The sequence below is a fragment of the Vulpes lagopus genome, chromosome 11 (assembly GCF_018345385.1).
Source record: "Vulpes lagopus strain Blue_001 chromosome 11, ASM1834538v1, whole genome shotgun sequence".
Lineage (NCBI taxonomy): Eukaryota > Metazoa > Chordata > Mammalia > Carnivora > Canidae > Vulpes > Vulpes lagopus.
This window is the reverse complement of record NC_054834.1, coordinates 12,744,526-12,770,431: the sequence shown is the minus strand read 5'-3', so window position 1 is coordinate 12,770,431 and position 25,906 is coordinate 12,744,526. Positions and strand designations below refer to the sequence as shown.

Genomic DNA, 25,906 nt, shown 5'->3' with positions numbered 1-25,906 from the left:
TTGGAGTTGAGAAAGCTTTCATGAAGGAACTGGGGGTCTTGAGTCAGATCTGAAAGAACAGAAACATTTGGGAGAGATGATGGGAAAGCAGCAGGGAACAAGAAAATCACGTTCAAAGGAGCATGATCCAAAAACTGGAAAAGAAAACTTTGTTGGCCAAACAGCTACATTGCTAGAGAAATGAGCAAATATGCCCTAGCAAGGAGTTTCAGACCCAGGAGGCTACAGAAGAATAGAGAGGATCCCTGGGATTTCTATAAAGGCTTTGTAGGTTTGTAAGTACTTTCACTTTTCATCTTAGGAGATAGGCGGAGAAGGTAGACCTTATTATCACCAATTGCCAGATGCAGAAATTGAGATCTGGGAAGATACAGGACTTTCCAGCTAGCAAATGACAAAGCCAGGAAACAAAGCCAGGTCTTGTGAGTGGTTCTCTCTGAAACACACTCTTTACTGCCATGTTGATGTACGAGGGGGGCCGTTAGCCCTGACCCCCCAAGAGAGTCAAAGCTGGGGAACAAAGAGCTCCAGCTGAGGCATGTCATGCTCCTGCCTTTGGGCATGGAGCCCCTCCCTCTGTGTCCCCACTTTCAGCATCACAGACACAAACTACAGAGCCTGGGTAGCTGGAATTTAATCTCCTTGAAATGAATTGGTTTATACTCTACTTTGCTCCCTGACAAAGTGAAACAGAGGCTGGAGGAGGCTCTTCTTTTTTTCTGTTGGGAGAACCAAAGATGCTCTTCATGGAGACAAATGGGACCAAGTTCTTACTTATGTGTTCTAGTAAATAATATCCATTCTCATTTAGTGAACTGTTTCATTTCAAGGTTGAATACGAGCCATTTAGTAGACACTGATGCATTGGCTAATTTATTCATATACTCATTCATTTATCCAGATGGAGGAGGCACGGTATGTAGTAACCCACTGTAAATGACTTGTTTCTGAAATCGAATAGTTGCCTCCTAAGTTCTCAATAGGAATGATCTTTATGTGGCTCTCACTATACTGTTTCTCTGAATGACAATTTTACTTGGGAAAAGAGAATTATTTTAGTCAAATGAATTGAATACATTGTTTCTCACTGGCATATTTAAAGACTGCTGTGTGACCTTCTTCCTGACATTTTAATGAATGAAATAAATTTTATCTTGTTAGGACTGGTAATCCATAAGATCAGTACCCCTGCATGGTACATTACTCGTGGCATATGGCACTTTGCTACTTTCCATTGACAATTTTCTTCTCTCTCTCTCTCTTCCTTTTCCACTCTCTATCCTACTTGCTTCTATTCCCTCTTCTCTTCCCCCTCAACTGCACCCATCCCTTCTTGGATTTTCTGGGATGTCTCGCAGATAAATCCCTCACCTCTGGACCAAAAGACCTTTCTCAACACCTTCTGACAGATGATCCCATCTCCTAGAAAAAAACTTTCCTAAAAGCTTGCTTTATTTGCCAACCTTCAGAACAGATGGTCTACCTATAAACTCAGATTTGGGTCTGGAATTAAAGGAATTACGTGAATAATTAAGGCAAAAACCTCTACTATTGTTGAAAAAAGCCATTTACAGCTTAACAATGCACACAATTTATTTGGTCAAATCAAAGTCTACTCAAATATTTGCTTCAAATTGCTAGGGCTCTGGGCAGACATTTTAAACCTATTGTTAATGGAATCATTCATTCCTTCCCATGCAACTGTAACTTCTAACTGGGTTTTGATCAGAAAAGTACACCATTTTCAAGAAATAGAAGACCAGTTTGAGTCAAATGAGTGTAAATTTATTTCCTACCTGGTATGCACTCAGTGAGGCACTTCCGCAGCAGCAGGAAATTTCTGAGACAAAGTAGTCCTGTTTCCAGAAGTGTCCATCCACTGAGTTCTATAGGCTCTGATTGCATCCATATGTATGGGGATGTCTATATGTAGGTTATATAAGGCAGTGGGGAAATTACCTGTCAGCTTTAATAATTAACTTTCATTAACTTTTACAACAATGGAAAGACTCCAATGTGGTCTTGACCTTTGAGACTCCAATCAGCAGAAGGGATGGTGACGACAGCTTCCTCAAGTTCTTTGAGATTATACCACTCATTGCACTTGTGTGTGTGTGTGTGTGTGTGTGTGTGTGTGTGTGTGTGCATGTTTCATTGGTTTGCAGAGATTTACACAGAGAGGTGCTTATGGAGGTTAAAAAAAAATCTCTGCAAGTGTTACCTTCTTGACGTTTTACCTGCCAATTTAGATGGGAGCTCCCAGTGCCCTTCAGATTTCTAGCCCCAAACCTCTTAGACCTGCACATTTGACTGCCTGTCCATCCTCTCTGCTTGGATGCCCCGTAGGCATCTCAAACTGGACACATCCAGGGGCACCTGGGTGGCTCAATGGTTGAGCGTCTGCCTTTGGCTCAGGTTGTGATCCTGGGGTTCCAGGATCGAGTCCCACATTGGGCTTCCCTCAGAAATCCTGTTTCTCCCTCTGCCTGTGTCTCTACCTCTCTCTGTGTGTCTCTCATGAATGAATAAATAAATAAAATCTTTTTAAAAAGCCAAACTGGACACATCCAAACCTGAATTCTTGATCTTTCCTCCTCAGTTGGCTTCATCTCTACTCTTCCCCATTCCAGTAAAAAGCACATGAGTACAGCGTACTCATGTCGGAAACCTGTTGCAAACACTCTTCTCTTGCGCATACTCTCCTCACCTCCAGCCAATCCACCAGCATCAAGGCCTGTTGAGTCGACCTCCAAAATATATCACAAAGCCATTGTTTTCCACCTCTCCTTGTCTCCCTCGCCTAAACCACCACCATGAGCCAGAGCCTCATGCAGCACTCCTTGCTTCCTCTCAGGCCTCCCCAGTCTCTTTGTCACCTGTGGTCGTGGTCTTTTCCTGATGGACTCATCATGGAGCTAATAATTATCCTTAAAATAAAAGACCTCCAAAGTCTTGCATGAAACCTCCTTGCCCACCTCCCTGATGTCATCTGGCCCTGCTCTCCCCATTGTTTTCTCCACTCCAGTCACAGTGGTGTCTTTCAGTCCCCAGAACTTTCCAGCTCCTTCTAGACTTTGTTTCCTCTGCTTAAAAGCTCTTCTCCTTCCCACTCTCTCTGGCTGTCACTTAGCTTCAGTGTCACTTTCTCGCACAGAACCCATTTGATTCCCTAATCTAAATGAGCTCTTCTTGTATTCTCTCCTAGTTTCCTGTACTTTTCTAGCACAGCATCATAATTTTAAGATAAACAATACTTTTGCCACTACTTGTAATGCTTGCCTCTCTCATTAGAATGAAAGCTCCATATAAGCAGGAACCTTGGACTGTCTCAATGACTAGTGTATGCCCAGTAGCTAGGATGAATCTATCACAGAACTGGTTAAACGACACTTAAGTGAGTGAATTGTATTTGATACAACACAATTCTGGAAGAATTTGGCAAGTCACTAGAGTTTGTTCTAATTTAATCTAACTTGTATTTTTTAACTTGGCTCAGACAGGTACTAACTGTGCAATCAAATTATATGTGGCATTATTTAGAGCGTATAATCCTGCTTTTGATTGTTTTAACAAACGTGCAGCATTTATTCAAAACTATTTCGCATTGATCAAATTGTGTTCTCAGGTCTGGTTGCTGAAAGAATTGGAAAACAGTGCATGGAAAGATAGACTCTCAGAACCACTGATCAGATTAAAAATGATTTATTTTGGAATAAATAAGAGTTTTGCAAGGGTGACAGGATACAAGTTGAATAAAGATGAATCAAAAGCATTTCTATATCCTAACAATAACCAGATAAAGAATGTAAAGAAAGAAAGGTATTGGTAATAGCAATAAAAGCTGTTAGGACAAGTAGGAATAAGTTTTATCTAAAGATGTGTAAGAACTTTATGGAGAAAATTGCAAGATATCACTAGGGATCAAAGGAAAAAGTGAGAAAAGTTTACAGCCATTCATCTACATGAACGTGAGCGCTCAATATCATAAAGATAAATTAATCTATTACGAATTAATATATAACATTAAGTGCTGCTGCTATAAAACTCTAAAAGGTTTTTTTCCTCCCACTGAACTAGAAACACTTGTCCTAAAACTTTTATGAAAGCGCAAAGGAGCAAAGGACCAAGAAAGTCGAAACAATTCTGATTCAGAAACCATTCTGAAGAAAATGCGGGGAGACTCCCTCTGCCAGATATATTATTATTATTATTATTATTATTATTATTACTGCTGTTACTACTACTACTACTACTACTACTACAAAGCTTTAGTAATCAGTGTTCTATTTGTGCTACAGGAAACAAATATATCAATGGAACAGAACAGAGGGCCAGAAGCATATAGTGAAGCTTAATATAGGGTTGAGGTTGAATTGCAATAGAGGATGAACTCTTCAAGGTTGGACAACCAGCTATCCCCATGGAAGAAAACGAATTTAGGCATCAATTTCACACTAAACACACAAAAAATGTTTTAATTTGATTCTAAAGACTTAAATGTAAGAAGCAAAGGTTTTAAACTTTCAGAAGAAAAAAGAATACCATCAAACCTTGGGATAGCATGTTTTCTTAAACAAGTCGTAAAGGAATTTCGGTACCCATAAATCCTATTTTGTTCAAATTAAAATGTAAAATTCACTTGAACAAGAGTGAAGACAGGCCCCACCCTGGACAAGATATGTGCCCCAATTAAGTCTTAAGAAGGATTAATGTCCAGAATATATAAAGAGCTCCTACAAGTCAATAAGACAAAAGGCAAAAACTCAGTATTAACTGTCAGTTTTGAGGGATTTGAAAGGACAATTAATATATGAAAAGATGTTCAGTTTCACCAGTAGTCAGGGAAAAGTAAATTAAAACCACAATGAGATCCATTTCACACCTTTCATTAGGAGGGGTCAAATTAGATTTGGAGGAGCCTGAAGCTTATGTAATTTGTGGAGCTCATTTTAAGAAAAAGAGTATGAGGGGTGCCTGGATGTCTTAGTTAAGCATCCAACTCTTGATTTCAGCTCAGGTCACGATCTCAGGGTCACGGGATCGAGCACCTTGTTGGGCTCTGCGCTGTGCATGGAACTTGCTTAAGATTCTCTCCCTGTCCCTCTGCAACTCCCCAACAAAAAAATTAAAAGAAAGAAAAAGAATATGAAATTACTATGGGGATTTGAAGGGTCCCAAACCAATGAAGGGTTCTGAAATTTAAGCTTCTTTTGTTTTGTGGTAAATCTCTTTTCCCTGAAGTGCCAAGGGCATAAGGAAGTGAGCAATTTTCTTAAATATATATCCTTAAGAAACGTTGACATGTGTTCAAAAATGTTCATAGCAGCAACGTTTGTAATGGTGGTGGTGGTGGTGGTGTGGGGGGGGGGATATCCTAAATGTCCATTTACAAGAGGATGGATAAAGAAATTACTCTTAGTTCATAAAAGGGAATTCCATACAATGAAGAAAATGTATTAGAGCTGCACACAACATGAACTCATCTGATGATAAGCACAAAATCGAGCAAAAAAAATTATGAAATAAGTATATTATGATTCTGTTTGTATAAAGTTTAAAAACATGCAAAATACATATGATTCATAGACAAAGAGCAAATGTAAAAAAAAACAAGCAATGGAGGGCCGTCTGGGTGGCTCAGTTGGTTAAGCGTCTGCCTTCGGCCCAGGTCATGATCTCAGGGTCCTGGATTTGAGTCCCTCATCAGGCTTCCTGCTCAGTGGGGAGCCTGCTTCTCCCTCTCCCTCTGCTCCTCCCCCTGCTTGTGCTCTCTCTCTCCCCAATAAATAAATAAAATCTTTAAAAACAAAACAAACAAAAACAAGCAATTAAGGGGCATGGTTACTTTTGTGGAAAGAGGGAGGGGGTTTACTGGGGAGGCAGATTTCTTTTGTTTTGAAAATTTGAGGCATGTATTAGTTTTCTAGGGCTATCATAAACTAAGTGGCTTAAAACCACAGACATTGATTCTCGCACAGTTTTGAGGCCGGAAATCCCAAAGCAAGGTGTCACAGGGCTCTGTCCCCTGGGAGACAGCGGTGGAATTCTTCCCTGCCTCTTCCTCCCTCCTGGTGGTGACCGCCGGCCTGGGTTCCTTGGCTTGCAGCCGCACCTCTCTGACCTCTGCCCCAGTGTCACTTGGCATGTCCACTGGGTGTCTTGCCCTCTTTTTATAAGCAGGCTAGGCATTTTGGATTAAGGGCCTGTTGTCCTCCAGGATGACGTCATCTTCACTAATGACAATGACCCCATTGGCAAATAAGGTCATTCTGAAGTAGGATTTTCACATATCTTTGGGGGAGGCACCATTCAATCCACCGCAAGGTGTGATTTACATGCAGTGAAATATACAAATCTTAAAAATGTATATTTTGTGAGTTTGGACAAATGCATATTTGTGTCCATTTTCTATTGATCCCATAACAAATTACCACAAACTTAGTAGCTTCAAACAACATAAACGTATTATGTTACAGTCCTGTAGGTCGGAAGTCTGACGTGGGTCTCACTAGACTAAAATCAATGTGTTGATGGGGCCACGTTCCTTTCTGGGCGCTCTAGAGGAGAACCTGTTCACTTGCTTTTTCTAGTTTCTAGAAACCACCCATATTTCCTTGGATCCTAACCCCTTCCTGCAACTCCAAAGCCAGCAATGTTATATTTCTCTGCCCTTTCTTCTGTGGATCATTCTCTTCTTTCTGACCACAGCCAGGAAAGGTTCTTTGCTCCTGTGGTTGGGTTGTCCCCATCCCAAAGGCCCTTTGGCCACATCCCCAAAGTCTGTTTCGCCATTTAAGGTAGTGTGTTCACAGGCGTGGAGCATTAGGGCACGGATGTCTTTAGGGGCTGTTATTCTTCTTGCCACTCATGTAACACCCACCTCATCAAGGTGTAGAATATTTTCAGCAAACTCCAAAGTTTCCTCTTGCCTCTTCTCAATCTTAGCCCCTCCACCCCCAGAGGGTGTTTATATATATATATATAAAACAGATAATAGTCCCTGTCTGTACATTCTTTTGTTGATAAACATGTGGGTTGTTTTCAGTCTGCGGTGATCATAAACTTTCTTGTACAAGTCTTGTTTGGACACGTGTTTTATTTTCTATAGAATAAAAACTTAGAAGCATTGCTGGGTCATGGGATAGAAATATAGTAACTTTATATGGAACTGCCAAATTGTCTTCCCAAAGTGATTTTACCAATTTAGCTTCCCACCATCAATGTATGAGAATTCTAGTTGCTCCTCGTCTTTCCCGACATTTAGTATTATTGACCTTTGCAGTTTTAGCCTTTAGATGAGTGTTTGTTTTATTCCTTTAAAACAAAACAAAAAAGAGAAGCAAAATGTTTTTCCTCAAACAACAAAATAGGAAATCTTCTTTAAAAGGTTAGCTTGTTTCATGGGAGGAATAAAGCTTTGGTGGAATATATTAGCTAATTATTTTTAATGCCATTGTATAATTATTATTATAATAATTATTGTAATGCCATTGTATAATTGTAACTTTGAAGCACTCTTTAAAAAATTAACAGCTCTTGGGGATCCCTGGGTGGCGCAGCGGTTTGGCGCCTGCCTTTGGCCCAGGGCGTGATCCTGGAGACCCGGGATCGAATCCCACGTCGGGCTCCCGGTGCATGGAGCCTGCTTCTCCCTCTGCCTGTGTCTCTGCCTCTCTCTCTCTCTGACTATCATAAATAAACAAAAATTAAAAAAAAATAAAAGTAAAAAAATTAACAGCTCTTGAACTTTAATATATCAAGTGTATTGATTTACATATATAGCCTGGGAAACAAATCTTTTCCTCTCTTGTTAAATTTTGTCCTCTTATTGGACATGATGCCTTGAATTAAATACTTCTCTTAGATTTCCAACATTCTCCCACTTCCTGAACATGGGCTGTGTTTTATTTATTTATCTTTCTCTCCCTGGCACAGTGCTGGAAATATGACCAGTGCTTAAAAAGGCTGTTGAGTGAATAATACAAATAAATAAGGGTATTGATTTAAAGCATGGATATGAGAGACTAGAGTTACTATCTATCTTTTAATAGAAAACAGAGATTCAAATTTGCACTAAAATCATAATTTGACATCAGCCACAAGTTTGGGGTGAGATACAGTTTTTTTATTCAATTTTTCATTGATGGTGGAAAAAAATTTAATTTAAGAAGAAAATGAGGGACACCTGGGTGACTCAGTGGTTGAGCGTCTGCCTTTGGCCCAGGGTGTGATCCTGGGGTCCTGGGATCGAGTCCCATGTTGGGTTCCCTGCAGGGAGTCTGCTTCTCCCTCTGCCTGTGTCTCTGCCTCTCTCTCTGTGTCTCTCATGAGTAAATAAATAAAATCTTTAGAATAAAATCTTTTAAAAAAGGAATAAAATGAGCACTTATAAAAAAGGAAAATCAAAGACTTTTGATGTTCCTGTCCTAAACCACAAAGTTTCCATCCATAGGGTTGTTTCAGATGTGGTATCACATGACTCATGACACTTTTGAGATGGGTGTTTTTATTTTAGAAGTCTGGTATCACTCTACCCCACAACATGGCATGGCCTGCCAACTGTGCTGGGTTCTGTTAAAAGAGGCTCTGGATTAAATTTCCACAAATCAGACCCAATTTGAATGTAACAGAAGTGCCTATCTGGGTACTTTCAGGGATCTGCGGTTAGAATTCAGAAATGCTGTGAAAGCTCTGTAAAAACATGTGTGAGCGTGCAAGGGTGGATTTTTCAATGCCGCAAGTTTTCATCAGATTCTCAAAAGCCAAGAAATGCGAACAGTTATAGAGCAGAGCGAACAGATTTAATATTGTGGCTACATTGACTTATTAGTTATGTCAGCTTGGGCAGAGCACGTAGCGGACTCATTTAAATAGCTAACCTGATTTTTCTTCTTCTGAGTTGACCATTCAAGTGTGTGGCTGAGCAGAGGAGAACAAATTTCCTGGCAGAATGCAGGTGCATCCCAGAGCCATTGGCAAAACGGGCAGAAATTACACCAGGAGACAAACGTCTCGGTCAGGAAGAGAACAAGAAAACTTTGCTTCCCCTATATTAACTGTTAGGTCTTGACTTCAAATTGCACTGATTTTTCTTTTATTCCTCCCAAGATTTTATTGATCTATTTGACAGAGAGAGAGAACGAGAGAGAGCATGAATGTTGGGGGGAGGGCGATGAGCAAAGGGAGAGGGAGAAGCTTCACCCCAGGACCTTGAGATTGTGAACTGAGCATAAGGCAGATGCTTAACCGACTGAGCCACCCAGGTGCACTTCACATTGATTTTTAAAAATTTTTTTTATTTATTCATGAGAAACACAGAAAGAAGCAGAGACTCAGGCAGAGGGAGAAGCAGGCTCCATGCAGGGAGCCCGATGCAGGACTCGATCCCAGGACCCCAGGATCACGACCTGAGACAAAAGCAAATGTTCAACCATTGAGTCACCCAAGGCGTCCGTCACACTGACTTTTTAAATAGACCCCAGGCTGTCTTTTTACAGGTTTAACTTGCCCATACAAAGCATCTTCCTCTGCTTCCTTCAGGATTTGGGAAATAAGACAGTTATTCCTTTGTGTATTCATAAAGACTGACCCCCCCCCACACACACACAAGGATTCCAATCCACCAAAGAAAACAGTTCCCAGTTTAATATGAATCTCTAGTAATCCCTCTTAGTGTTGAGACCAGACACTAGACGGAAACTCAAATTTCCAAATGGATAAAAAAAGATTCCCACAAACTGATAATCACCAATCAGAAGCAAATTAAACCTTCTGGTGACTTTTATTCTGGTCCCACTGGAGACTTGAATCAGGAGGGCGCACACAGGGAAAAGAAGAAACCATCCTGTAGCACACACTCCGGTGGAAGCTCTTCCTTTGGAAGAGTTTGGATTAGAGAGACCCTCCTGGGGGCAAACCCATCCTCAGAGGAACAGGGAGGTGGGCGGGGCAGCTGGAGGGATGGGGAGGCGTCGCGGAGACGTTTGCAGGAAGTACATTTTGTACAAACCTGAGGACAGTCACCTGTGGCTCACGACTCTCATTCCAGGCCCAAGTCACATTTCCTTTACTGTTTATTGTTATTTCAATTTGCTTTATTGTATGTGTCATGTGATAAGACTTCTTATAGCAATACTGGAAAGAAGGATTACATTTTATGTGATGAAGATAACATCATAACCTTTTGCCCTCAGCACTGCAGGCCTCCCTCCCAGCCCCATCCTCATTTTGGAGGTGGGACTCCCAGTAAAATAATGAGTGTGCCGAGTCCACTGGGATGAAAAGGCCAAACTGGTCATGTTAAACTCCCTTCCACTTCATTGCCAACATTTTTAAACACTTGGGAATTAAGCCAACTTCATCTTTGGAGGATTTTAAAGGGCTGGCTGGGTTTCATACCAGCTTCGTCATGGTAAAATTTTCTTGTAAACAGTCACGCTTTCTAACAAGACACCTTAAGAGTCCACAAGAGTCCCAACATCTGGACACTCCTAAGACTCAGTGAATCCATTTTTATTTCTCTTCCAAAACAAAGGGCTCATTTTTGGCCATTCTCTTAGTTCCTGATGCCACATGTTACACTTCTTACTTCTTTTCTGGAACTCTCCTCCTTTGCGGTCTATAATCTTGAGTTCTCTAGATTCTTCTGTGCCTTGTATCAATCTCCTTATAGCTTGCTCTTCTTTCTGCCATCACCTCTGGTCCCCAGGGCTTCATACTGTTCCTCTGCTTTCCTGACTCTACGTTTACTCTTCTAGAGAACTTTATTCTCTTTACAGTCATGATTCCAAAATCAGCATCTATCTTTCTCTCCACTCATTCCAGTGCAGATCCTATACTCCCAGTTGCCTATAAGAATGCTCCCGTTGAAGCTACACTGCAACTTCCCAAACTAAGAATATCTAAAATCAGACAGCAACTTAAAACCAAAACACATAGTCACATTATTCATGGGTCAGGCTGGCAAGACAAAAAAGTCAGAAATTATTCATTCTAATGAGAATGTGGAATATTGGGGCCCTTTGTGTTCTGTGAGTATAGGTGTTTATTAGTAATACTATTTTTTGGGTAATATTTATCAACAGGTAAAAGACATTTATTAGAATTTAAAAAATACATATTATTTGACCTAACTCTTCCACTTCTAAGAATTGGTCTTAGAGATACATGTTCATAAATATGTAAAAAAAAATCAAATATAAGAATTTGCATTGTGGCAATGTTTTGTAAGTTGCAAACAATGATAGCAGAGACAATACCCTACAAAAACAATTCTGCTAAATAGAGCCAAAGTACTAATCAGAGCAGACTGCTTAAATGTAGCAGTATTCTTTTTTCCCCTATTTTTCCAAATTGTTTTTATTTAAATATTTGAAAATATAAATACGTTAACATGGTTCAGAAATTTAAAAATTATGTAAGAAGGTTGATAGTGAAAACTCTCTCTCCCACCCTTGATCTTATCTCTCTAGTTTTTTTCTGGATAACTTCTGGTATTTGTTTATTCCATATCCCTCTAGTTTCTTTATGCACATTTAAGCAAATAAAGATATACGTACATTTAAAAAAAATTCTGGTATAGGGACGCCTGGGTGGCTCAGTGGTTAAATGTGTGCTTTTGGCTCAGGGCGTGATCCTGGGGTCCCGGGATCGAGTCCCACATCAGGCTCTCTGCATGGAGCCTGCTTCTCCCTCTGCCTGTGTCTCTGCCTCTCTGTGTGTGTCTCTGATGAATAAATAAATTAAATCTTTTAAAAAATTCTGTATAATTAATGTACGGTGTTACGTTAGTTTCAGGTGTATAATATAGTGATTCACCAATTCCATACATTATTCAGTGTTCATTACCCTGAATGTACTCTTAATTCTTTTCATCTATTTCACTCATCCTCCCACCTGCCTCCCCTCTGGTAACCATCAGTTTGTTCTCTGTAATTAACTATGTGTGGTAACATTCATACCCTGAAATACGATATAGCTTTTAAGAAAAATAAGGCATATCTGGAAAACTCTATCTTAAAAATATGCTACTAAAGGCCATGTAAATAAGAGCTGGTAGTGTTTGATCATATTTACATACAATAAAATTTCAAGGACGAACACATAAGAAGCAGTTAATAGTCACTGTGTTTTGAGAGTAGGATTGGAAAGTGGAGGAAGAGGCCTGCTTTTCAATGTATACCATATTGGGTTGCTTGATTTCTGAAAATACAATTTTATTGATAATTTTGAAAAATGCTACTTCTTTCTTACAAATTCGTCTTCTGGTTTCCCTAGCTTTGTCCACATCAGTCACTTAGCAGCCTGGCTTGGCGATTTGAAATCAGTCTCAATTCCTCTTTCATTTTTTTTCTTTCTTTATTAAGTTTGAGCTCAATGTGGGGCTTGAACTCATGACCTCGAGATCAAGCGTTGTATGTTCTATTGACTGAGCCAGCCAGGCAGCCCTCCCCGTTCATTTTAACATTCTCCTAGAGTCACCAAATCCCCTTCCCGTCTTCAGTGTCCCTCAGCTACATCCTTTCCTTCCCAGAAAGCTAATTCTGCCCTGGTCCTGATTCTTCAAACCTATTTCCTTGAGAATCTGGGCAAGCCACTTAATCACTCTTTCTAAAAATGTGGAATGGGAATAATAGTTCTTATCTTGGAAGGAAGAGGATATTTTACAATTAAAATAGGTAAGAAATGTAAGTCCTTGGCACATAGTATGTGCTCAGTAAATGCCATTTTCCATGTTCTCTCTAGAGATTTTGCCTATTACTACTGTAGCCTCTGATTCATATTATATACAGCTGCCAAGTTAATTGTCTGAAAATAGTATTTTCAACACTTTATCCCTTTGTTAACTTTCTAGTATGCTATGACCTTACCCTGGAATCACAGATGGGGCAAGTAGTCAACATTATTACAGCTAGTGACCATTGAGGCTTTTGGAGAATTTCTTCTGGAAGGAAAAGGGGTTGCTATTACTGTCAGCTATGGGTCTATACTTGCAGAATTGGGGGTAGTCCTGGAACAAACTGTTCCCATAGGCAAACTCCTTTCCTTCCCATCCCTGAGACCTTACTGTAAATTCTCATTGATCTGAGTAAAAACCAGTGGGTAAGTAGATGAAGCCCCAAATTCACCACCCAATACTCAAGATCTTGTATCGAGATCTCACATCAAGGTCTCACTCTATCATATCTATTTCATTTTATTTTCCACTTTCCCTTAATTTGGCTCAAATAAATCCATTTCTATTCTGTCCTTCCCATGTTCACTTTCTACTTTTTATAAGTTACACATGCTCATTGTAAAAGAGAGAGTGTGTGTTACATTGTATGGAAATATACAGATTAAAAATTAAAGTTCCATTCCACCATTCCAATAGTACTTGTCAACAAAGCTAATCAAGATATTTAAGATAGAATTTTGGGTTATATCAATAGATTTAGATAAAAGAGAAATTATAATCATCTTTTACCTTTTGTATCTGTTTAAATAGCCCTGACATATGAAGATTTTTACTTTTATTTATTATTATTCTTTTTTAAAGATTTATTCTATTTATTTACTCATGAGAGACACACAGAGAGAGGCAGAGACACAAGCAGAGAGAGAAACAGGCTCCCTGCAAGGAGCCTGATGTGGGACTTGATCTCAGAACTCTGGGATCACCCCCTGAGCCAAAGGTAGATGCTCAACCGCAAGGCACCCAGGCATTCCCTATGAAGATTTATAAAGGGTTTGGTGGGCACAAGGCAAAAATTCAATTTTTCCTCTGGATATGCTCATAGGACAGGCAGACATTGCTACTTCTACTGCTGCACAGAGGAAATAAGCAAATAAGCAGCTAAAATAAGCAAAGCATATAAGCCTTGTAAAGGAGGCTCCCAGATCCAGCCAAAGCTTGGGTAGAAGGAGACACCGACTGGTGTAACCAGGTGCTTATGTCCTCAGCTTCTCTCTTCTTTCCTCATCCTACTCCTACCCCCAGTCTCAGGTATGAGGTGAAGCAGTGGGCTTACCTCTCCTCACTTGGCGTAGATCATTTCCCAGGAACCGCTGTCTCCTGATCTCTACACACGATCACGTCTAGGAGTGTTCAGCAGTGCCCTCGGAGCCTCACTGAGGGCTTGACATCTTGCCATCCATAGGCCCTCTCAAATAAATATAATCCTTGTACTTTGGTTTGGGGACTGCTTTGGCCACTCATTTATTACACGTTAAAAAGCATATTATTGTATAGTACACGGGCATATCGTTTAGAATGGGTTAGATGTGAATGCTGTGGTCATTTCTAAAAATATGTGTACAGACAGATAGCATCAGGCAATGGGTTACAAACATAACCCTGCTGTTGTAACATTGTTCCTATAAGAAAATCAGATTTGATTCACTATCTTTTGATTTATTATACCTTTTAAAGGAATGTAACCCATTGTAATTTTAAGAACTGCATGCCCTAGTGTTATTACTATTCATAGTCATTGGATATTTGTTAAATTCATTATGAAGAGATTGAATAGGTGAGTAGTGCCAGCTTAAATGTATTCTTTACCTTGTAATCAGAATCATAGAAAGAGAGAGGGAAAGAACATATTAATCATGGGCACTTGGGTATGAAAGGGAAGAAAAATTGACTCCCTTTATTGAAAAGGGAGGAGTTTTCTTGACCAAATTAATTAATGTTAATTAATAATTGACTTTTATGGTGAGTGCTGCTTTGTTCTATCTTAAAAAAAAAGAGGATTCCCACTGGCTTTTCTCTTTTGTTCCAGTAAACATTAAAAAATATTTCACTGTAACACTTTTGTGATCACAGCTAACCCAGCAGAGGAAAGGCAGCCAAGATCAGAGGACAGGCTATTGTGAATTCTACATACCTTAGCAACATAATTATTAGCTCAAAAATTCATTACCTTATCTTTAATTTAAATGAGTTATCAACCCCCAAATGTTATCTTCTGCTTTAAACATTTATAGAGCCTTGAAAAATCTTCAAATAGTGTCTGGTCCCATTGGCTTGTCTTTGCACTCTCCAAACAATGTTGTCATAAATAAAGTTTTGACTATGTAGTTCTTCTTCTTAATATTAAGATATTAAGTGAGACCAGATTCAGCAATTAAGGCTAAGACTTCTTGGTTAACCCTTTCCTATCTGCAGATATTCGGTTCTCTCCTGTTAATTTGAGATAATTCATTTTCTTATGTTCAATTTCTTAGACATTTCCCCCTCTATGTCTATAAAGGGAAAAGTTTGACATCCAAGAGTGTGAATGGGACATTCCTATGTCTATTGTGAGTTGCAGGGGGTACAAATTATGAAATCCCTGGTTCATGATAACATAGGTCAGCATATCCATCCATCCATCCATCCATCCATCCATCCAAGTGATTGATGACCTAGAATGTGCCTTTACCTCAACATTTCCAAATCCTATAATTCAGTGTTTTGCTTTATTTTATGGCTTTGGGAGAAAAAAACATTGTTTACAATCCAAATTAAATTGTATAAATGATTGCCCTTTGCCTCCTCCCCTCCTCTTTCTCTTCCTCCTCTTCTCCTTCTCCTCTTTCTTCTTCATCTCCTTCTTCTTTCCTCTGGGAAAATCTAAAGGGTTAGTGATAGATAAATTTCCTCAATGAATTCATAGCCCTTTCAGGGCTGGGGAATGATCTTGCTTTTGTTTTTCTTGCTGAGATACTTCAGGTGGTGGGTTATTTTAGACCATGTAGATACAGGCATCCACTCTAGGAAAGTAAAATGAGGTGGGAGGAGCCAAGGGTTCTGATACCATAAAGACTCTGTGCCAAGCCCCCAGGAGATTGCCTTTGTGTTGAGTGATACCATCTTCTGTTACAGTCTTATAGCTTGTCTAGGTAAAGAAGTCAGATTCATGAATCCATAGTTCTCAAGGCTTCTCAGAAAAAGCTTTCTATTGTTGGATTTTCAGCTAACAAGGAGATTATGTCACAATTAGTGTTAAAACTAGTGGTTATTCCCCATTTTCTTTGCAACAGTTTCAATTTTAAACAATCTGTTTCACTGTCTCGTTAGTGCAATATAAACTTGTAAAACCCTATATTCTCACTTTTTAGTTGGGAAAATACTATTAGTCACTGAAATAGATAGCTTTTGGCTGAAGACAGCTGAAACCCCAAATCAAATAGATTTTAACGTAAAGAAAAAGTATTGGCTCATGCTACTGAAAAGCTCAGAGGTAGGCTGTAGGTAAGGTTTGGTTTAGTGTCATCTCTGAGAATTTCTTGGCTCTGCTGTCCTTGGTAATTTCTATCATCAGCTTGGATTTTCTTCATGAGAATGGATGTAGAGAATACCCAATTCCAGTGGAGTTTGTAGCTGGATCCATGATGGTCCAGCTATCTTTCCAAGCATCCTTGAAGCTAGTGTGGCCACATGACCAGATCTGGCTGACCAGGTAAGAGCAGAAGGGATGGAAACAGTTTTTGAACCTTGTTCCACTCTTTTTTAGTGGATAGGTTGGATAGGTTTTAGATGTGGCATTGAGTCATCTTGAATCATACAGATGAGGGCAACACTTTTTATTTTTATTTTTTAAGGCAACACTTTTCAAGACAAACCATCTTGAATCCTTACAGATTAAGGTGGAATAAGAAGAAAGGATTCTGAATCCTTCTTGACCCTGTGGAACCACCATGCCAGCCTTGAACTGCTTATGCCTCAATTGTAAAATGGGAAGAAAATACTCCTATTTTGTTTAAACCAGTATTACTTTGGATCTGCAGAGCAGCCAAAAAGGACCCTTGGGGTCCCGACATCCTTTTAGTGGATCCCTGAGGGCAAGTGTATTTTTATAATACTATTCTAAGCTGAGTAATGGTTTCCCAAAGTTGTCCACATTCTAATTCTTTAAACCAATGAATATGTTACTTTAAAAGCAAAAGGGGTTTTACAAATGTGAATAAGGATCTTGAGATGGGTGTTTACTTTAGGTTATGTGGGTGGCCCAGTGTCCTCACAGGGGCCTTATGAGGAGGAGACAGGGCAGCAGAATCAGAGAAGCAGCCCCGGTGATTCCACATTGCTGGTTTTGACGATAGAGGAGCAGCTTTGAGCTAAGGAATGTAAGGAGGCTGGCAAGGCCAGGGAAATGGAATCTACTAGAGCCTTGAGAAGGAATCATCCCTGCAGACCCTTGATTTCAGCCCAGTGAGACCGATCTTGGACTTCTGATCCGAGAAGCGTAAGGTAAAATTTGTGTTGTTCTAAGCCACTAAATTTGAGTTAATTTGTTATAGCAGCAATAGAAAACTAATACAAACACCTGGACATTATTTGCCTTCTTCACTTCCATTCTGTCCTGAGCATACAGTGGAGTTTTCCAGAGGTTAGATGATGTGTTTTCACAACAGATCGAACACCTCAGACACGAGAATTCCTGCTGTCTTTTATTAAGCTGGATATTAAAGAGGTTTGCAAAAATATAAAAAACAACGCCACTTCTCTCACTGGTTTTTGTTTTGTTTTGGGAAATTTGGTTATTTTTTTCATTAAAAAAACATTATTTATATTAACCTATAAGCGGCAGTAGTATTTTAAACGAGTTAACAGTTTTTAAATTCTCACTTTTAATTTCTAATACAGTAAATATTGATAAATGTAATCCACATAAATGAAAGCTCTTTGTGGTTGCTCAATAATTTTTAAGGATGTAAAATGATCCTCACATCAGAAAATCTGAGAATATCCTAAAGAATGTAGGAGCAAAATTGGCTGCTGCGGTTTTAGATCCCAAGTTCACTTGCTGTACTATACAAAGGAGAGAGAGAGAGAGAGAGAGAGAGAGAGCTTTCCTCCCAAACATCAAATAGAAATGCCAGCTTTCCCTCTGGTGGAACCAATTTAGGATCTCTGCCCACTGCTGTACCAACCACTGTGACAAGGGGAGGGATTCCTTTGATGGATTCAGTAATCAGGGCCCACGCCGGGAGCTGGGAATGGGCTCAATCCCATTTAAGCTGTGCGGCTGGTACTTCCTGGGAGAAAGGGACAGATGGATGCTGGGGAGTCAGCCAACAATAGTTACTGTAGAAAATAAAAACGATGATAAAATAAAAACACACAACATTTCTAGTCGGGCTCATCCTAAATCTTCAGTTAATTCTCACAGCACTCAATAAGAAAGGTATTATTATTTATTATGATAAGCGATATACCCTCTGCCACCACTTCAGCTAAGAAAGATGCTTGGGGAATGTTCAAATGGTTCACTTTCCTAGGATTTTGATCGAAGCCTTACCGTTAGCATAATGCTAGCAGTGGAATGCAAGGGTTTACAGCATGGGCTTTGCGATGGGACAGATGTGCTCACACCATGCTCAGATTTTGACTGAGACAAATAAAGTGATTTTTTTTTCTATAACCTCTATGATAGTCTTTACAACCCCCCACCCCCATGGTATTTGTTAGTGAGGGAAGGTTATATTTAGTCTCATTAAATAGTGTGATTCAAACCAACAATCTTTTTTAAAGATTTTATTTATTCATTCATGAGAGACACACACAGAGAGAGGCAGGGACACAGCCAGAGGGAGAAGCAGACTCCATGCAGGGAGCTCGATGTGGGACTCGATCCAGGGACCCTGGGGTCATGACCTGAGCCGAAGGTAGATGCTCAACCACTGAGCCACCCAGGCTCCCTCAAACCAACAATTTAAATAGTTTTTTTGGACTTAAAATATTCTGTTTCTTTGGGGACAATTGCTCACATTTGTCAGATTTCTGGCCCCCTCTACCAGAAGGTGCTAAGTGTTTTGGAGAATGGGTGGGAGGAGTGTGACGGGAGCCTCTGTGGTAGAGGATTGTGAGATCCTCAGGCCACATCCTGGACTGGCCATGCCTGAGGGTGGCTGGACCAGCTCCCAGGGTTTCTGTGGGTGTCTGTGGCTGAAGTAGGAGGGTGGTCTTCTCTCTTGGTTCGGTTAAGTCACCCTTCTCTTCACTAACACCTCAACCCTGCCTTGGTCTTCCCTGGGCCTGACGACACCACGGACATGTATGCTGTTGGCAAATCCCTCAACCAAACTCTGAGCTCACGTCCAGATCACACAGCCCCAGTCCTCCCACCCCACGTATCCATGTGGCAGCCGATGTCCTCAGGGGGCCTGCAGTGAGGCCCTCCTCCTGCCTAATCATGTTGCATTCTGAGCTTCCTTCAACATGGCTTTCTCCACGTTGATGCAACCGGTGGTTTCCACTTTGAGAGGTGGTTCCTTCCTAGTCTTCAGCAGAAAGGAGAGCAGAAGCCCCTCAAATTTAGGTTTTTCCCTCCGCCTTATCTACCACTACTCTTTTCTCAAGGACACTGGGACAGAGAAGGATCATGACACATATCTCTCCCTGTCTCTCTGACTCTGTCCTTCTCTCCATAGGCCACTGAAAGGAGAAAGAGCAGGCTTAGACCTCTCCTCTGTGAACGTCTGTGATCCAGTCCTCCAGACACATTCCTTGATGTGGTAAAGGAGGACAGAAGAGAATTCAGAAAAACGCTTTTCTTGGGACGCCTGGGTGGCTCTGTGGTTGAGCGTTTGCCTTCAGCTCAGGGCATGATCCTGGGGTCCTGGGATCAAGTCCTGCATCGGGGTCCCTGCAGGGAGCCTGCTTCTCCCTCTGCCTGTGTCTCTGCCTCCCTTTGTGTGTCTCTCGTGAATAAATAAATAAAAAATATATATATTTTTAAAAAGGAAGAAAGCACAAAAAAAAACCCTTTTCTCTACTGACAAAGCCTGACTTTCAAGCCTGTTGTCTTGCTAAGGAATTGAAAATCTGATTTTGGATGTTGGAAGCTGAATACTCTCCCTCTCCTTCTGTGTTCCTGTTATATAATCCAGAACTCCTACTCTTACTGCTCCCCGAAATGCCTTAGGCACCCCAGGTGGAAGGTTGCACACGTGCGAGAGAAAAGTATACAATATGAAAATATGTCATGGTGGGCGCCTGGGTGGCTCAGTGGGCGAAGCATCTGCCTTCAGCTCAGGTCGTGGTCTCAGGGTCCTTGGATCGAGTCCTGCATCGGGCTCTCTGCTCAGCAGGGAGCCTGCTTCTCCCTCTCCCTCTCCTTCGGTTCTCTCTATCTCAAATAAATTAAATCTTAAAAAAAATAATATGTATGTGGGGAATACAAAGGCACTACCATATGCTTAATAATATACCCCATGACGTGGACAAACCCAATGTGGATCCTAGCTTGGCTCCCTACCCACCAGTTGTGTGCCCCTGGGCAGGTGAACACCTCTTAAGTCTGGGCTTTTCCATCTGTTATGCAGAAAAAGCAGTAGTATCTGCCCTGTAGATTCCTTGCGAAGGTGAAATGAGGTAAAAGACATAAAGCACTTAGCAGAGTTCCTGCCGCATAGTAGGTGCTGCGTAGATGTTAACTACGTGATGAGCACCTGTCTTCTCGGGCCTGCCAATCCCATTTACATACCCACCTGGTGCAGCACCCGCCCTGTGAACGTGCATATTCGAGGATCCCTACGTATTGTCCTTGAATTAACCGTGTCGTCTGTGCTCAGGATTAAGTTGATGCAAGTTGATACTGTGAGAAAACATTACTCAGTGACTTGCCGAACCGCTTTCTTGGCACTTGGCGCAAACAGAGATCTCTGAATCTACAGGGACATCTTTACCAGGTGCAAGGGGTCACTGCCCTTTTTGCGCTGTGGGGAAGCTAGACTGGAAAGGAAGGAAGGAAGGAAGGAAGGAAGGAAGGAAGGAAGGAAGGAAGGAAGGAAGGAAGGAAGGAAGGAAGGAAGGAAGGAAGGAGAAAGGGAGGGAGGTTCAGAAGGGGAGTAGAAACAAAGGATGCAGAAGAGGGAGTCCCAAACGGCTCCACCCTGATAATCTTCCATGCTTTACCTGACCAGTATAATAAAGGTGTCATCCTTAGGTAGAACCATCCTTCTACGCACAATTGGAAGGCAGTCTGGTCATTGTGGGAGTCTTTAATGGACAATTCGGATTTCTACATAATTTTTTCAATGAGCAGATTTCCTAAGCTTCTATAAAACAGGCATGAAATTCTGTGACTAATATAGACCTGTTTCGTAGCCCTAAGAAAAGTGTTCTAGATGCACAACGTATACCTATAACGAGGCGATATAGGTAAGCACCTGAACCGGGGTTTGGCACACCTGTTCTGTAAAGAGATGGATGGTAAATATTTTCGGCTTTGTGGGCGATACTGTCTCTACTGCAAATGCTCAGCCCTGCTGTTGTAGCTGAAAGCAGCCTGTAGATCATATGCAAACGAATGAGCATGGCTGTGTCCCCAGAAAACTATTTATGAATACCAACATTTGAATTTCATATGATTTTCACTTGTCATGAAATACGATTCTTCTGATTTTTTTTTTTTTGTCAACTATTTAAAAATGTGGACTGAACAAAAAGGCAGTGGGCCAGAATTTAGCCCCTAGGGCCATAGTTTGCTGACCTCTGAGCTATACCACGCGTTTCAGAAATACCAAGGGATCTTTTTACTTGCTTCTGCCAAAAACCTATCATTCCACAGTGGATATTTGAGTCCTTTAGCTTTGGGTTTTTTTGGTTTTGTTTTTATTTTAAGTAGATACACATTCCCTTCGGGGAGGCAATACTTCCACTTTTTATCAGCCTTTACAGTATGTTTTAACAAGTTCTGCTTTTCTGTGGATTTGACAGGCAGAAAACAGGAAGACAGTAAATGTTCAGCTGAGGCCGAGAGGGAGGAGAGAAGCTCTAGGAGTGTGGATAAGAGAAAAAGTGGGATAAATGGAATATTTCTACTGGCATGAAAGCTAAAATTTGGCCTAGTGTCATGGAGCTTGAAAAGGTACCGATTGAGTGTGGATGCTCTGAAGGTGATGTCAATAATGATCATTCAAAGAGAAAATCTAGGCTATAAGCATCACCTTCCTCGAGGGCTTTGAGGAAGTCAGTCTAAAGACATCAGAAACACCTGCCAACGCTGACTTCCCACCTGACTTTCACTATGTGGACATTGTATTTTGATACAAGAAAACTCCATTTAAGAAGCCACGGGTGTAAAAGGTAAGTGTTATCTTCTTCAGTTGGCCAGATGAAGGGCTTGCACCCAGACTCAGTTGTCTCAAGAGCTTACCCCCACGTCCAGCACGGGACCTGCTAGCCACGGGAGCCTATTGGGTGCTTAACATGTGGCTGTCTAAATGGGTAAGTGCTGTCAAGTAGAAAAGATACCCTGGATTTTAAAGCTAAATATAAAACATATGTGCAAGATCTCACTGATAATTGTAAAATATGAATTTTTGTGTTGAAATAATTCTAGATACATTGGGTTGAATAAAATGTGTGAAAATCAATTTCACACCTGTTTCTTTTTACTTTCTAAAATATGGTGATTAGAAAATAAAAGATCGGGGATCCCTGGGTGACTGAGTGGTTTGGCGCCTGCCTTTGGCCCAGGGCACGATCCTGGAGCCCCGGGATCGAGTCCTGCGTCAGGCTCCCTGCATGGAGCCTGCTTCTCCCTCCTCCTGTGTCTCTGCCTCTCTCTCTATGTCTATCATAAATAAATAAATAAATCTTAAAAAAAAAAAGAAAAGAAAAGATCACACATGTGGCTTGCATTGTGTTTCTGTTGGACAGTGCTGAAGCCGACTTTGAGCTGACAGTCCAGTGCCATGAAAAAGTCTTGGACGGACAGTTGGAGGCCTGGGTCTTACTTTCACCTCTGTTACTCATTCTAGGACTTAGGGTAAGTCATCTTTTTTAATCTTCAAAACCTGAGCATGAAGTAGATGATCTCTAAGGCTTCATCCAGATGGAAAAACAAAAAATTCTTCAGGCTAAGAGTATTCTTTTGTTTTTTTGTTTTTTTTTTCCCCCTAAGTAGGTTCCACGCCCAACATTGGAGCCCAACCCGGGGCTTGAACTCACAACCCTGAGATCAAGAGTCAGACGCTCAGCCTACTGAGCCACCCAGGGATCCCAAGGACTACAGGTTGTCTTATTATTTCTTTATTATATATATTATTTGTATTATTTCAGATAGTGAGAAGCTAACATTCTTCCTATACTTATTTCCAATGCAGTTATAAAACGCATCACTTACCATTCCAAAGAAAAGGCAAGAATATGCTGTTTGATAATTAAGGTGTCAGTGTAACCATAATAAGTTCGCCTGAGGCTCTCTGGACCTTGCTCCGGCTCATCCTGTCACCTCTCCTGTCTGCTGGCTCCTCCAACAGGCAGAGAGCTGGCTGGGAGGTTAGTGTCAGCTTCATTGCCCTAGCTTTATCCAGCAATAGCTTCTAGCAAGTTCCAGATCTCCCTGCTACCACTGGTTTGAAATCTTCTCTGCTTTTCTTTCACCTGGGTGGAAATCTCAACATTCTCTGGATGCAGTGGATCACACACCTGGTGTCAGAACTAGGAGTCTTTGAAGAACTAGAGGTAAAGAGGAGAGATCCTTCCCTAGGGTCAGAACCAGAAACAGTTCATGAAGAGATTCTTTGGGTCCTAAACTCCAAAACAGGTTTTCTTGTTACTCTGATTCAATGATCTCCTAAATAGGCCTCTAACTGTAACTCATTATTTTTGTCTATTATGTTAATATTCCTATTTATCCTTGTATTACATATTTTTCTACTTATTCATTTTTGTTGGAGGCATGGTAGCTATAGCCCTATGGAAAGTGCGTCTGAATCCAAACTTTCTTTTGTTTCCTTGGAAAGAGTGGATTTCATATGTATTATTCAAAGTAAGTTTTTTTATTTTCTTTTTTCTTTTTTTTTTTTTAGTTTTTTTTTTATTTTCAAACGGTTTCAGATTTACAGAAAAATTGCAAAGGTAGTACAGAGAGTTCCCACATACCTGACATCTGGTTTCCCCTAAGATTAACGTCTTAAATTAGTATGATACGTTTCTTTCAGCTAATAACCAGTATTAGGCCATTATTAGTTAAAGTCTATACTCTCTTCAGATTTTTAAAACATTTTTTAAATTAAAAATAAATTTTGTTTATTTATTCATGAGACACACAGACAGAGACCAAGGCAGAGGGAGAAGCAGGCTCCCTGCATGGAGCCCGATATAGGACTCGATCCCAGGACCCTGGGATCATGCCCTGAGCCAAAGACAGATGCTCAACCACTGAACCACCCAGCCATCCCTCTCTTCAGATTTCTTTAGTTTTACCTAAATTACCTCATGTCCTTCTTCTGTTCTAGCATGTCATCCAGGATGCCACATTACATTTAGTTCTCATGTCTCCTTAGGTTCTTCTCTTGGATGTGGTGATTTCTCAGGCTTTCCATTTATTTATTTGTTTGTTTACTTATTGAATGTTTGGAGTTCTCTCTCTTTTTATTTTATTTTATTTTTATTATTTTAAAAAATATTTTATTTTTAAGTTTTCTCTCTACCTCAACGTGGAGCTCAAACTCACAACCCTGAGATCTAGAGTTGCACACTTCACCAACTGAGCCACCAACTGAACCCTCTCTCTGTCTTTTTAAATTGAACTGTAATTAACATACAATGTTATATTGGTGACTGTGTGAGTTAGGGTACTCTAGGCAAACTGACCAATAGACCATACATACTACACACACACACACACATACACACACACACACACAAATACATACATTTATTTTAAGGAATTGGCTGATGTGATCATGGAGGCCAGCAAGTCCAAAGTCCAAAATCTGTACAGCTGGCTGGCAAGCTAAATACTCAGACAGGAGTTAGTGGTGCAGTCTTGAGGTAGAATTTCTTCTTTTCCAGGAAATCTCGTAGGGCCCTCAACTGACTGGATGAGGCCCTGCTCACCTTATAAGCTCTTTATTTAAGAAGGGTCAACTGATTATAGATGTTCATCACATCTAGATACAGCAACACCCATATTACTGTTTGATTAAATAACTGGGTACCGTATAAGCCAAACCGACACATAACACTTAGCATCGCAATGACCTTAGCAGTTACGGGGTGTCAGATATTTTGTACAATATTCCTCAGTTGGGATTTGATTGATGTTTTTTCAAAACATGTATTGTTTTTATGTATGTTTGGGTGAACTAGATTTTATGGATCAATGGACTAAGGGGTAACTGGCTGGATTGTTTGGAAATAGGTTTCTTAGGAATAGAATCTTGGGCCAGGCTCTGGAATATATAATGTATTCCTGCTGTGGCCTACTGTTTGTATTCTGCTGGAATGTTCAATTTGATCTTCTGACTATTATCATTATTTAAACTTAGAAAACCCCTATTATTAACATAGTACAGGAATTCCTGTAGACCCTTTACCCAGCTTCCTCTATGTTAACATCGTACAGGCCATAGTACAACCATCCCAACTAAGAAACTGACATTTGTACCATACTATTAACTAAACCATAAACGTGATTCAGATTTTACCAGCTTTTCCACTATTGTCCTTTTACTGTTGCATGATCCAGTTAGGATGACACACCTTTCATTATCATATCTCCTCAATTTTATTTCATCTGTGGCAGCTTCTTGATCTTTCCTTGTCTTTCATGACCTTGAGACTTTGGAAGAGTACTGGTTGATTATTTTGTAGAATGTTCCTTAGTTTGGCTTATCTGATACTTCCTGATATTTCTGGGATATTATCCTTAGACTGAGATCATGTATTATTGGAAACAATAACCATGGAAGTGATGTTTGTTCTTAGTGTATCCTATCAGGCTAAGGATACAGCTCTGTCTTATTAATGGCGATGCTTCCCTTAATCTCTTGGTTCAGATGGTGTCTGCTAGGTTTCTCCACTGCACAGTGACTGTGCCTTTTTCAGTCAATAATTTCTGTTGCTAGGGAGAAGGTAATTTGAGGGGATGTGAATATCTTGATTTTCTTTTTAATCTTTCACCCACTGATTTTAGCATCCACT

The 25,906-nt window shown here is 40.5% G+C and overlaps 1 protein-coding gene across 1 annotated transcript in view; it reads right to left on the bottom strand.

The window, feature by feature from the left end:
* Nucleotides 1-1,900, bottom strand: part of SLC26A3 (solute carrier family 26 member 3) — a 34,683-nt gene extending 32,783 nt beyond the window's left edge. Inside the window, exon 1 of the mRNA XM_041723575.1 lies at nt 1,797-1,900. The gene's annotated coding sequence lies outside the window, so the exon portion shown is untranslated. The remainder of the gene's footprint in view (nt 1-1,796) is intronic.
* Nucleotides 1,901-25,906: the final 24,006 nt, after the last annotated feature.